The sequence below is a fragment of the Pelodiscus sinensis genome, chromosome 1 (assembly GCF_049634645.1).
Source record: "Pelodiscus sinensis isolate JC-2024 chromosome 1, ASM4963464v1, whole genome shotgun sequence".
In the NCBI taxonomy this organism is placed as follows: Eukaryota; Metazoa; Chordata; order Testudines; family Trionychidae; genus Pelodiscus; species Pelodiscus sinensis.
This window is the reverse complement of record NC_134711.1, coordinates 76,742,896-76,757,117: the sequence shown is the minus strand read 5'-3', so window position 1 is coordinate 76,757,117 and position 14,222 is coordinate 76,742,896. Positions and strand designations below refer to the sequence as shown.

The window sequence follows — 14,222 nt, the reverse complement described above, 5'->3', positions numbered from 1 at the left end:
CTCCTATATGCCTCAGGATATTTCAATTCCAGTACCCTCAACTCACTTATCAACATTGTCAACCTACCCAACCACACTCTCAGCCTGGTGGAAGAATCTGTCCTCTCTCAAGGACTCTCCTTTTCCTCAGAACTGAATCATATTTTGTGTATGGGGGGGGGGGGGAGGGGGGGAAGAGAGGAAGAGAGGAGGAGATCTGTAAGACTGACATTGTCAGCAAACAACACATAACCTCAGTCACGCAGAATACAATGCTATACACAGCCTCAAAAACAATTCTAACATTATTGTCAGACTCTTTGATTAAGTGGGTGCTGTAGTCATAATGAACAGATTATGAACAGGAAGCTGCCAGACAACTCACCAACATCAGATTCTACAGGCTTCTCTCTTCTTTGATCCCACTAAGGAATACCAACCCCCCCCCAAAACCATCTGCTCACGAAACTTTCTGCTACAACTAAGGACCAAATCTACACTAACACACTCCCAAATCCTTGACTAGGAGTTTTCTATCTGCCACCCAAGATCCACAAACCTGGAAATCTGGGACGACCCATCATCTTAGGCATTGGAACAGTTACAAGCAGGATTATCTGTGGTTATAGTGACTCTTTCCTCAGACCCTATGCTGCCAGCACTCCTAGCTACCCTAGAGATACCACCAACTTCCTTGGGAAACTACAGAACATCAGTAATATTCTTAACACCACCATTCTGGCCATCATGGATATAGAAGCTCTTTATACCAACATTCCTTATGAAGATGGATTACTGGCTGTCAGGAACATTATTCCTGATGACACCACTGCACACTTGGTTACAGAGCTCTGAGACTGTGCCCTCAGCCACAACTATTACCAATTTGGGGACAATTTGTATGTTCAAGTCAGTGGCTCAGCTATGGGCACCTACATAGCCCCACAATATGCTAACATCTTTATGGCTGACTGTGAATGTTTCTTCAGCTTTTGTCCTCCACTAATCTTATTTTACTTATGCTACATCAATGACATCATCATATGGACCCATGGGAAGGAGACCCTTGAAGAATTCCACAGGGATTTCAACAACTCCCACCACAGCATCAACCTTAGCCTGGACCAGTCCACAAAGGAGATCCACTTCCTTGACACTAGTACAATTACAGGACAGCCACATTTCAACTACCTTATACTGAAAACCTACCGACTGTTACATGTATCTACATGCCTCTAGCTCCATCCAAGACACATTTCCCAATCAATTGTTTACTGCCAGGCCTTAAGATACAACCGGATTTGCTCCAATGCCATGGACAGACAGACAGAGACAGACATCTGCAGCATAGTTACCCCAAAGGTAACTGTACTGTTAATGGTTTTGCAGAATTTTAAACTTGTATTTTTATTAAAGAATTTTGTTTGTGGGAAACTGCTACTAAAAAGTAAACCAATCTTATAAACTCAACATTCTGAAATATAAAGGAAACATTCTTTATAAGTTCTTCAATAAGTACCTTGGATGCTCAAAGTCAGGTGAAGGAAGTAATGACTTCAAAAAGTTTAACTTACTGTTCAAGTGGACACTTTGTTTATCCGCATTCTCAGTAGAAAGTTCATAAAGAGAACTTAATTTTTTTTTCTAATTAGGAAACCAGTGTTGGTGTTGTTCTTGATCACACTTTTACTACATGATTTTGGGAATTTTCTATAAAGAAGAAAACAAGTATTTAGAGAAGACACTAAAACTGAAACCCTTCTTTCATTTTAATCTTCTACAGTTGTCTTGTAAATTCACCATGCACTAAACACTCATTAAATGCTATGCAATTTTTGTTTAACAATGCATATGACACTGTTAATGAAATCAAGACACTGGATTATAAAATTTTCCAGCGTATTGTTCTAGTTTTGCAGGGGGTTGTAGGAAGACCAAACAAGAGGATAATTATAAGACAAAGCGACACAGCTGTGCTGCCGAACACATCAAAGGGCACTCAACAGTTAAAAAGTGACAATTTGGGGGATGGGGAACTTTAACAGAGGACTAATCAGATGAAGATGGAAAAAGAAAAGGTTTGTTAATTAGGGCAGTGGTTCCCAACCTTTTTTATACTTTGGACCAACAAACTCATTCAAAAACTTTTGGAGGACTAGGTATAGAAATATTTTATTTGCATATTAATCACGATACTTAATGTTAAGAGGTCACATGATATTTTACATTGCATCTGTATGCACACAACACGTCTTTGTAACAGATTTTTTTTTTATTCTCCCCCCAAAGATTTGCTTTCCACCTTAAAAAAAAAAGGTAACATTGCTAGCTACCCAAAGTATTTTACCTTCCACCACTGTTGAAAGTCATACATAACTGATCACTAGCTGCCTAATTTTATTTCCACCACTAGTGAAAATTATAGCATACATAAGACATTGCTACCCAAAATATTTTACTTCCCCCGCTGTTAAAAATTATACAGTAGAGTCTCGATTATCTGATCTAAACAGGACCAAAGGATGGTCGGATAATCGAAATGTCGGATAATATGGAAAATACCTTGCAGGGTCCATGGTATTTTCTCCGTCAGCTGCCGCTCTGCAGGAGCTCGGCTGCTTCATGGGGAGTCGTGCTGCCGCCGACCTCCTTGATCTCCCCTGGCCAGTGGCACTGCCCCCGACCTCCCTGCCCTGGCGAGATCAGGGGCAGCCCGGCTGGCTGGAGGGGATGGGAGAGATCAGGGCACCCCGCAACCTTCAGGGGGTGGAGGGAGGATGCTCTCCAGCATCCTGCTGCATGGCCCTGCTCCCTCCTCTCTCTTCTTTCAATGCCTTTGTCTCTGCACTGTCCGGTGCCTTCCCTTCCACGTTCTGCTCTGCCGGCTCCACTGCCTGCATAATTGCCTTGGGTGGCCACAGGCAGATTGGATAACACGGAATGTTGGATAAAGGAAGGTCGGATAATCAAGACTCTATTGTACATAAGATATCACTGATGAGATCACATTAGTGGAATCAGACTTGTTTGCACAACACAAGCAAGTTATATCGATGCATTATGCTTGACAGCAAGACTTGCAGCGTGTTTGTCATGTCAAGCCTATTCCAATATCTGGTCTTGGCAGCAGTCACTACAGAGAAACCTGTTTCACAAAGGTACCTAGATGGAAAAGGCAGCAAGGTCTTCAGAGCTAGGGTGCTGAGTTCTGAATATTTACCTTTTATTTTAATCCAGAAGGATAACAGAGATGAGGATGCGTTAACGTTTTAAGTTCTGTCATGTGCCAGCTTAATCCACTGATGATCTTGCAACGGTGGCAAGGACAACTCCTTGTTGGCAGGATGAAACTGATCATGGATCCATTCTCTAGATTCTTGGATCTTTTGAATTTGGGAAATATTGCTCAAATGCAACTGAATGACTTCAGGTTCTCATTTACTAACTTACAAAGTCCAACAGCTTCTCCTGAAAACTCCACAAAAGCATCAAACGTGTCAAAAATTCCCCTATCCATGTTTCCAGCTTGGTTTTGAAGGCTGTGATTTTATCTGCTGTTTTAAAAATGGATGCCATTCTCCCTTGAAGTAAGAGATTGAGTTTGTTCAGTGCAGTGAATATGTCGCTCAAATACGCAAGTTTAGCGAGCCATATTTGGTCATGAAAATGTGCAGCTAATGGTAAGTTTTTATTTGCATGAAACTTCTGCAGCTGTTCTCTTAACTTAAAGATGCTGGTCAGGGCTTTCTCTCTCAACACCAACGAACTCCTATATTCAGGAAAAGCTACTTGTATTCGGCGTTCATATCCTGGCACCGTGATTCAAATGAACACAAATTTAGTGGCGGAGTTGAGATACAATTAACGATAGGGAGCACGTCATGCAAAACATTGAGAAGTTCAGGACAAAGTTTAAGGCTTGACAAAATGTTGCAATGAATGACACAGTGGGTAGAACCACATTCTGGCACCACTTCTTTTACCCTGGTTGTGAAACCAGGAAGTCTTCCAGTGTTTGTGGCAGCGCCATCAGTCCAATCTCCAACACATTAAGTCCAGTTGAGCCTGCCTGAAACGTAACTGTCTAAAACTCTGAAGATTTCTGTCCCTGTTGTACTGGTAGGCAGGGGAAGTGCACACAGTAAATATTCATGTACGTCATTGTCAAAAATATAATGCACATACACTAACAGCATTGTCTTGTTTTCATCATCGGTTGATTCATTCACCTGACTTGAAACCATGGAGATCCATTTATCATTTCCAGCAACTGCTCCTCGATATCCTCAGCTATTCTGTCGATCCTCCTGACAACAGCATTGCAAGCCGGCATTTCCCTAAACAGTTCACGGCAGATAACTTTTGCAGCAGGAAGAATCAGCTCTCTGCCAATTGTAAAAGGCTCACCAAATTGCCAAAGTTGTTAAACTACTAGAAATGACACCTTCAAAGGAGCCATGTTTGAGGGCAGACACGAACTATTGAGAAATAATTGTTTTTGTCCTTCAAATTCACCTTTTTTCCCCCATTAAAAAAAACCCACCACCATTTGAGATCAGGATTCTAAGTGCCAAATTAGCTCTGAAAGTTTCATTGCTTTGTTGGACAGTGTTTCAACACATACAGCACTTTTGGAGCCTGTGAACCACCACACACAATAAAACCATACTTTAGATACAAGGAGTCATACTTGCGATTGAACGTTACTTTTTCTTTTTTTTCCCTTCACTTTTTTGGCATTGATTATCTTCATTCCACATAGGAGAACATTGTAGACTCTCTTTATCCTTTGAAATGTCACTGTCTTTTTTCACAGAAGCACTCTTTCCAAAAAAGAAATCCATGGAAGTTTGCTTGATCATCTTTTAGCCATTGTATTTGATGGAAGTGACTAGACACAGTTACCGCTGTCCAATTTAAAGAACTAATAGCACACAGTCATTGGCTAAACAAAGACATTCCTGCCAAGCCCATCATCAAGGTATGGGCATGGCCTGCACTGTGCAACAGCCCGGAAGCCAATGGTTCATGGTCTGGCACCAGTCCACAGACCAGTGGTTGGGAATCACTGAATTAGGGGACAGACAATGCCAGTCAGACCCAAGGAGGTCTTGGGAAGCATGTAGGAAGTTTAGGCTTACCACGATCCCAATGTGGAACATAGTGTAACCCTATAAAACACCTCAATGCCAACCAGCAGAGGATCCACTGCTTTCTAGAAGCAGCTTCCGTCAGGCTTACAACATTACTTGAATTTTATTTATGCAAAAAAGGTCATGTGTGGTCTCTAATAAAAGCTCATGCTATCCTGGTTCTCATAATTGTTGCAAGATATATGTTCAATTGATATTTAAGGAGCTGTTTATACATACTGAAAATGCATGTTAGAGCACGTGTACCCCAGGGAGAGTTGACAAACAAGTTCTGACCAGAAGTATATTTACTAGGGATGTGTGTTCACTAGTTCGACAATTTATTTTCTGTATGAATCAAGGCAACACACACAATAAAAGCCCATTTGCAGGACAGCAACATGAGAATAAGGAGGCAACCTGGAGCAAGCACAAGAGGGAATAAACCACAAGCATCATACTTACTCCAGGAACAAAACAACAAATGTTGGGGATATAAAAAGAACGTGAAGAGATTTTGTGACCTTTACCAAGGCGGCAAAAAGTACAACTTTTGAATTCACAAAAGGAGGACCCCAGCCATGTTGGCTGAAAACATTGGAAGTTTATTGAGATATGACAAATAACTTCAGACAAGGATTTTAGCCAGTTAAAGTATAGATTATGGGGATCATATTCAATTTACCTTAGGGACAGTGCCAATGCACACTAGAGATGTAAAAGTATAAATGTTTACATGGTCAACTGATAAGCCTGGGCTTATTGGTTACCATGAAGAGTTACATGGAGGGTCCCAACCGGCTCTCTGGGAACTGGCTGCCACCTTGTGCTCCTGGCTCTGTAGCAGAGCCACAGCCCCGAACAGCTACTGGCTCCATGGGAGTGGGATTGCAGCTGGGAGCCATCTTAAAAGTTAGGCCCCAGCACACACTGGCTACAGGGGAGCTGGCTGTTGCCCTGCGCTGCTGCCTCTGATACATGCTGTGGATACGTCTACACAAGAGGGCTAAAGTCGAATTAAGTGATGCAACTTCAGCTATGTCCATCGCGTAGCTTAAGTCGAAATAGCTTAATTTGCATTTAAGCGCAAGTCAAAGGAAGAGCACTCTTCCTTCAACTTCCCTTACTCCTTGTGAAACGAGGGTTGCCGTGAGAGAGTAAGAGTTCTCCAGTTTGACATTATTTTGAACTAAAGACTTGTAGTGTAGACATACTCTTGGTTATTTTGGAATAATGTCAGTTATTCTGAAATAACTCTGCTGTATAGATGTACCCTATGGGCGAATGTAAATGGTTACATAATGACCCTTTTTTAACATCCCTAGCTAGCACCCTCTGTGTGTGTGTGAGAGAGACTCCCCTCCCCCTTGTGTCCCACCAGCCCTGCCTGCTGCCCTATGTGCCCTCCACACATTAATTCCCTGTCCTTGCCTGTCATACTGGGCAATGGAACGCCCCACACCATGGGTCTATGAAATCAGCACTGGTAGTGCAGCAGGACAAGAGCAGCTTCCAGCTACTAGCTCTATGCCACTGCCAGCACATCCCTGCGGCCCACGGGAGTTGTGTGCAGAGCCATCCCACTCATAAAACAGTTCAGCACAGCCACAAAGGGCTCCATACTTTGGAAGCCCTGTGGTGGCTACCCCAACCGTCCTATGGATGGAATGGTCTCCCGCCATACTCAGGTTAGCTCGCAGAGCCTCAGTCAGGCTGGGACACGTAACAGGGGTCAGCAGAGCAACCACGAAGGCCTGGAAGATGGCGATGAAGTGAAACACAGTCTGCTGTGTCATTCCACTTCCACACAACTCCTGCTGCTGGGGTGGGGGTGCCCAGCCCCTGATGCCACCCTGCATCAAGCCCTATGGTAATTCACAAGGCCCCTGAGGGAGAAGGGGAGCAGAAGGGGGTAGCTGTCCCAAGGTTCCATGATTTAAAGGGGCCCAGGGCTCCCAGCTGCTGCAGCAGTGGCCAGAAGCCCCAGCCCTTTAAATCACTGCCTGAGAACTACGCTGCATGCAACATGGAGGGCTGCCTGCTCCTGGCCCTGCCCCTTTTAGCTGAGACCCCACACCTTGCTGTGCACATGGAGCTGACCTCCCTCCGCCTCCATAGCAGACCACAACACAGTTTGTTCATGGTGAACATCTGCAGGCACAGCCCCCTGCAGCTGCCATTGACCAGGAACAGTGAACCATGTCCATTGGGAGCTGGGCGGGGATGGGGGAAGAAGAGAAGTGCCTGAGACTGCTTAACAAACAAACCAAACTATCTCAAGGCCCGCCATCAGAGAACTCTGTTGGGCCACAATTGCCAACCACTGAGTTAAGCTGACAGGGGATTCTGACATCTCTATCATCAGAATGGATTTGCTCTTTTGTGGCTGGGATATCAACTATTCTCAGCCAACACTGCATTGTGAGTTTGACTCATAGATTATCCTTGACATTGGTGAAACAGCCATTGCAGGAGAGCTAGCAAAGAGTCTAAGTATTTGCAATGTGAAAATATTACACCACACTGACATTCTGAACCCCTTGTGACACCCGGTACCACATATACTCCACTTTTACAAGACTAATATATTTCTTATGTATTATTTGAAAATTCATAACCTACTGAAAATCATTATCCTGTTAAATTGTGTATAACATGTGTAAAGCTTTGGGATGTTAAAAAGCAGTTAGTTAGGTTACATGCTGTGGGCTCTTCAGTATAAAGATTATACAGCAGAGCCTGCAGCGCAATTGCTCTGGGTAGAAGTTGTCCCACCCCTCCAGCCAAACCGGGCATGCTCCAAGTGCTGGGGCAGTATAAAAGGGAGATGCTCAGCTGCCTGGGCTGGATGCCAGAGAAGAAGGATCTGCTGCAGGAGTTCCAGAAGTAATCCAGCCAGAGACCTGGACAATGGGAGCTGGACACTGCATTGAGCCTCCAGAGCTGGTGGTGCCTTAGGGAGAGACTGGTGCTGTGAAGCCTAAAACCCACACGGTTCATACCATGCCGGTACAGACGCAGCAGTGCAGTGGAGGAGAGTTTACCAGTGTGGGATAACCATGCACATGTTCACATCCTTAGTATCTACACAGTCACAGTTCCACCAGTTTAATTATGCTTATTAGTTTTAACTTTAGCACTTAATTTTACTATCCCACAATTCCTTGTATTAGGATACATATAGAACAGACCCTCTCATTTTACTTCTCTTTACCATTTATTTTGTATACTTGAATCCTATCTCTTCTTGTTCATCTCCTTTCTGAGGAAGTTAATTAGAGCCTTCCCAATCTCTCATGAGTTTTTCCATCCTTCTGCCAGTTTCTTTGCCTGTCTCAAAATCCTCCCTAAATCTATAATATTAATTTTAAAACAGGCCGACTGGTTCTGGTACTGCACATAGTTTACTAAATGATACCACATGTATATTTTTATAATCGGATATTTGCTGTAGGATTCTCCATTCTGTTCTTTATACATCATCTTTGCCTTCGACCACAGCTGCACGCTACACCTTCAATAAGTTTTCCATCTCCTAAGTTGATAGTTAACTCAGAATTTTGTATGGTATATGAACAGCTCAATTTTTCTTTCCAACAATACAGTATTTTGCGTTTACGTACATTGTCGTCACAACCAATATAAGTGACTGGGCATTAAATCAGTGTGAAGTTTAGTACAGTCTCCTCTGGTTTTCTATATATTCCCGCCTGCTCCTTGCTGCTGAGTAAGGCTTGGCAGCTAGTCTTTAATAAGACTTAAAAATTAGATCTACTGTACATAGCTTTATCCCCCCAGGTTTATGAAAAATGTCGGACCCTTTGCAATGTAGTTATATTGACTCAAAAAATGTAGACGTCTTAACCAGATGTCCATCCCACCTCCCTGAGAGATAGTTTAACTCCACTGATAGACTGATCTTTCCCTTGATATAAAAAACATCTACTCTGCAGAACTATAATGGCACAGCTGCTCTTAGCACGGACATGGCCTAAGTACGGCTTTTATTTAACTTTGGATTGGTTACTGCAGCGCCATGCCCAGAAAAGAGAGCAAAAGCGAGCTCTGAAGAAGCTATATTAAGCCAGGTATACGCTATACCTGGGAGCTCAGCTTAGGGTACAGCAACTTAAGTCAAGTTTGGCAGTATCCCCATGGCTTCCCTTACTCCTCACAAGAGGAGTACCAGATGCCACCGGGGGCATCCTCTGAGTTGGATTTAGCAAGTCTAGTTCAGGAAAGCCTATGGGAATCTAGTTTTAACTAGACTTTCTAAATTGAAGTCCAGATGATCAATTGCAGCAGTGGCAATCTTCCATGGGGTGAAGACAAGCCATTAGAATGTGAGCACCTCTTGGAGGAGAGCAGTTAGAATTAGAGACAGATATGCACATTAGGAAAGACTACAGGCAGCCCCCGACTTGTGACACGATCGGTTTCTGGGGGAAGCATTGCAAGTCAGGGGCATCATAACTCGAACCCATGTTTACAATAGGCACCATCATAAATGCGGGCCGAGGACATAAGTCGGGGGTTATTAGCCCCTTCCGTATTAAAAAATGGTTGTAAGTGAGGGGGGTTGGAACTTGGGCTGTTGTAAGGCAGGTGTTGCCCATAATTGCCAAAAACACGTATGCAACAACATCTATGTCCAAGAAAGAATACATAGCAGGAATTGTAACGAGAGAAACCCAGCTCAGCTTTGAGCGCTGTGTGCTCCTGGGTTTGTTGCTGAATAGTCCTCATATTTCCCTATAGGCTGTGTTTAGGCTGCAGGCTTCTTTTGGAAGAAGCTTTTCCACAAGAGAGCTTCCAGAAAAACTTCTGCAAGACAGCATCCACACTGCAAAAGCCTATCGAAAAAGCCATGTGCATTATATCTTTCATTTCAGCTGTGATTACTATGGATGGAGTGGCCACCAAGGCTCCTGTGCTTTTTCCTCTTCCTTCTTCCAAAAGAATTCCCTCTTCCCCGTCCACACACACACACGTGTCACTTCCCGAAAGAGCTCTTTAGGAAAAAGTCTTCTTCCTCGTGGAATGACAATTACCAATGTTGGAAAACCCCCGCTGTTCTTTTGATTTTCTTTCACAAGAACGCAATTGCAATGTGGATGTAATTGGAGTTTTTTTCGGAAAAATGGCCATTTTCCCGAAAAACTCTGTAGTGTAGACATCCCCATAGCTTCTTTGTATGGAGAACGGGGAGACCTGCCGGACAAGGCTCTGTACAACACAAGCAGCTGGTCCCTGCCCCAAGAAGCCCCCTGTCGCCACATGCCAGCTAAAAGTGACCAGTAGCACTTCAGTGCTGCCACTCCCGGGGCGCCGAGCTGCGTAGGGGGCCGGAGCCGAGGGCAACCCCCTGCTCTGCAAGTGGGGAACAGCCCCGTCCCCGAAGGCGGCGAGGGGCGAACAGCTGAGGCGGGCCCGGAACGAAGGGCCCGCACCCAAGGGCCTCGCAGCCCAGGCTGAGGCAAGACTCGAGAGCAGGGGCAGCTCTGGAGACGGCAGCCCCGCCCGGCTGCCCATGCCGAGAGACGGGAGGGGCAGCCGCTACCGGGCGGGTGAGCTCCAGCAACACCCCCCTCTCCTCCGGCCGGGCCCCCTCTGCCGCTACCCGCCCTCGCAGCGCTCCCCTACCTGGCGCTGTGCGGGTAACACGCTCTCCCTGCCGCCAATGAACATCACTCGCTCCACAGCCACCGCGCTACACGGAGACTACAAGGGACGCTCCCTTGTGTACTACGCAAGCGCGAAAACCACTACTTTCCCGAAGGCTGCCGGGAGCTGCCCCTCCACACTACAGGTCCCAGCGTGCCGGCTGGTATAAGGTTGCCTAGTGTACTGGGACCTGTAGTTCCCCGCGCGGACGCGCGGCATGCCGGGAAATGTAGTCTTCGCAAGACTTAGGCGTGGCAGATTCCCCCTTCTTCCACCGCGGCCTCTTTTGCGCCATTGAAAAACGTCCTCGCTCTTCGTGGCGCGGTGCGTGCCGGGAGTGGCAGTCTCTGCCGGGTGCGCTGTGCACGCTGGGGCTTGTAGGCCCCCGCCAGTTTTGATTCATCTGCGTGTATCCGGGTCCCCCGCGGCGCCGGCTGAGCGGTGTTTGATGGCGTCGCCTAGCAGCGGCCGTGGCCTCCAGTAGCTTAAACGGAGACGGGTGAGGGCAGGAGGGCGCGGCGCTGGGGGAGGGGGATGAGCTGTAGGGCAGGAACCCCGCTGGGGAGATAGCGGCGCCTCCCGCCCAGGTCCCGTTGTCCGCTGATTCGCCAGGGAGCCGCGCCTCCCCTTGGCGGGCCCTGCGTGGCTGAGGAGCCTGGCTGCGGCCACGCACCGTGGGAGGATCTCGGCCGGCGCGGGGCTTGTGCCACTCCAGGCTGGCGTGTTCCCAGGGCCGGTGTAGGCGCGAGAGGCAAGTGGGGCGCGCGCCAAGCTTTTAAATACGTCCCTGGCCAATAGAAGGGCTGTTGGGAGGGTGGGGGCTCTAGTTGTGATGGGGTCATGCTGCCAGGGTCCTACCATCTGCCCTCAGCCTGAGCAAGCCTGTCCCAGCTCCCTGTATCTCTGGGCAGCAGGTAGCTCAGGGCTACTCGACTTTGGAAGCCCCGAGGGCCACAATGATACTCACAGCACATGCTGAGGGCCGCAACTTAAGTGTGGTTGCATATGCATGCAAATATATGTGCATATAGCTTCTTTCACACTGACGGGTATGAATACAAAGTCTAAGGCAACACCCAGGCCCCATTTAAGTCAGTTCTGCTGATATTAATAAATGCACTAATGTGATACTGGCTCTTTGTAGAAAGCTCACATACCACCTTTTGGTAAAATATTATGCATATCTCTGATCCAGGAGATCAGTGTAAAAGTCTCTGTATCCCGAGTCCTCTATGAGTTGGCACCCGGAGGTTCATAAGTCTCAGATTGAATTCACTTATCCATCCTCTCTTCACATAATGTTTTGCCTATAACATCTTGTATTTAATATCATCCAAGTAATTTTGGATTGAACTACAGCTCAATCATGTTCTGATTTCATACAGATACAAGGTAATGCAGTTTACCACTCTGGCTGGGTGAGATGAAAAGATGTCAGAGTTCCGTATGATCACCACAATGATGGTCTTACAATATTTCCTCACATATCTCACTGATTCTATACATACTTTACAATGAAGAAGAGGGGTAACTAAGTAGAGACCTTCATGATATGACTTTTAGAGACGAGGAGCCATTTGATAACCATCAGCCATCTAAAATCAGCCTCATCTACTATCATGTGGGTCCGCAAACAAATTGGTCAATAACTCCTCATGATCACTAGTATCCAAAGCTGCACGTAGAGCTAATATCAGTATGGACTCCTGAGCTTCATCTTTGGCTATAATGAGATCATTTGCAGTGGCAAGAGAGAAAGTCAAATGGTACTTAAGACCCTTAGGCAGAGCCCCCACCACCAAGTACAAACTCTTGTCCCCACCCCCTCATTTCCACTGGGTTTTGGCATCCCTTCTCTCTGCTTTGTGAATATTGTTCAGTTGAGGATAGAGCCCTCAACTGGGATATGCCAAGCACAGTTCTGCTTCTCCACCCCAACAGTAACAACATTATATTAGCTCTGCATGTCATAAAGTAACTTGCAATCCAACACCTCCTCCAAAAGAGATCATTTAGGCAAAACAGCTCCATCATGTTGGGCATCTGGGCTAAATGAATATGTCTGTGCAAGCAAGGTGCGTTATTATAGTCTTCTTTCCAAACTCATTCAGACCTTGTTTAAACAATCAAAGTTGGTATCCTAAAATATAATAGCCTATAGGTTTGCGTAACTTTCCCAAGTCATTAACTAATTAGAAACCAGGAAGGATACAAAAGGTGTGGAGGAATAGTAAAGGACTGGTTGAATTCTAGAGTGGGACTGTTAACAAATGATTCTCTGTTTACATTCTTGGATGTGCCAGTCCCGTGTAAGGGACGGTAAAGCCCTCAAACATTTGTCTACGGACAAAGATCGGTAGGGACGGTAAAGCCCTCAAACATTTGTCTACGGACAAAGATCAGTAGTTCTATTTCAGAACTAGTTGTTCACATTTCATGGCCTGTGTTTTTATGATGCCAATAGCCTGTCTGCATAATTTGCAGTCTCAGCCTTTTGTTCTTTGTGGTCTGCTACTCTGACACATCATCTTCTGCTTAGAATATTTTTTCTCTTGAGCTCTTTTCTCCTAATGAACTGGACAGAACTAGTATTTGAAAAGATCCTTGAATTTTTTTCTGCATGGCATACTGCAGCTGCCTCCCCCTGTCATTCAGGAAAAGTAAGAGATAAAAAATATATGGATACTGTATGTGTAATGTCATCCTTGGTAAATGATTATATGGAACATAAAAAGGGGCAAAACTGGGCTGAGGTAATTCAGAACAAGTTGTGCCAGTTCCCAGAAATGTGTGAGATTCCCATAGCCTTAGGTATAGGGAGGATGAGGGCTTAGAAGTAGGGATGTAAGAAAGTGGTTGACTAACCAATAAAACCTAGGCTTATCAGTTAGTCACGTTGACTATTCGCATTTCCCCACCCCTCTCGCTGCCTCTGTATCAGAGTATGCAAAATGGGAGGGGAAACAGGAGCCATTGCTGTTGGGAGCTTGCTTAAAAGCTAGTTCCCCCTCAGCATCGTCTCCGCGGTGCCACTTACCTGGGAGGCAGCAGCATGAAGCAAGCGTAGGTCCTGGACTTGGTGCGAGCCGGGACTGAGTGCTTCTTACCTTATTAATTGTGTAGTGATAAAAATCCTATTGACTACACGATGAGTAAATTACCCACTTCTAAGACATTAAAAAAAAAAAAAAAAAAAAAAAGAGGATTTTCAAATAGACTGAGCCCCAGTGAAGATGCTGGATATCTGAAAGAGAGCTTGTCATTTACAAAATATCTGTCCCAATTCCGTATGCCAGCTAGCATCAATGGAGTGAATACACTTTTTTTTAAAATTACTCAACATTGTTGCCATCCATCTATTTAGGGAAATACATAGATTATATAAAAATATACTGTTTCTGTTTTTAAACATAGCAGGGTGAAATTGGTAGTTTGGGGCTATTGTCA

At 45.3% G+C, this 14,222-nt stretch overlaps 2 protein-coding genes across 6 annotated transcripts in view; one reads left to right on the top strand and one right to left on the bottom strand.

Annotated features, from left to right (window-relative positions):
- Positions 1-10,942, bottom strand: part of TMTC3 (transmembrane O-mannosyltransferase targeting cadherins 3) — a 58,408-nt gene extending 47,466 nt beyond the window's left edge. For both annotated transcript variants that reach the window (XM_075932795.1, XM_006114005.4), the window contains exons 1-2: positions 10,755-10,942; positions 1,554-1,689 (exon numbers count right to left, since the gene is read on the bottom strand). The gene's annotated coding sequence lies outside the window, so the exon portion shown is untranslated. The remainder of the gene's footprint in view (positions 1-1,553; positions 1,690-10,754) is intronic.
- A 178-nt stretch (positions 10,943-11,120) lies between these two features.
- Positions 11,121-14,222, top strand: part of CEP290 (centrosomal protein 290) — a 129,968-nt gene continuing 126,866 nt past the window's right edge. For 3 of the 4 annotated variants that reach the window (XM_006114000.4, XM_025180148.2, XM_075932775.1), the window contains exon 1: positions 11,121-11,274. The gene's annotated coding sequence lies outside the window, so the exon portion shown is untranslated. Of the gene's footprint in view, positions 11,275-11,296; positions 11,527-14,222 lie in introns of those variants that run through there. The other variant, XM_075932772.1, reaches the window with a different exon arrangement.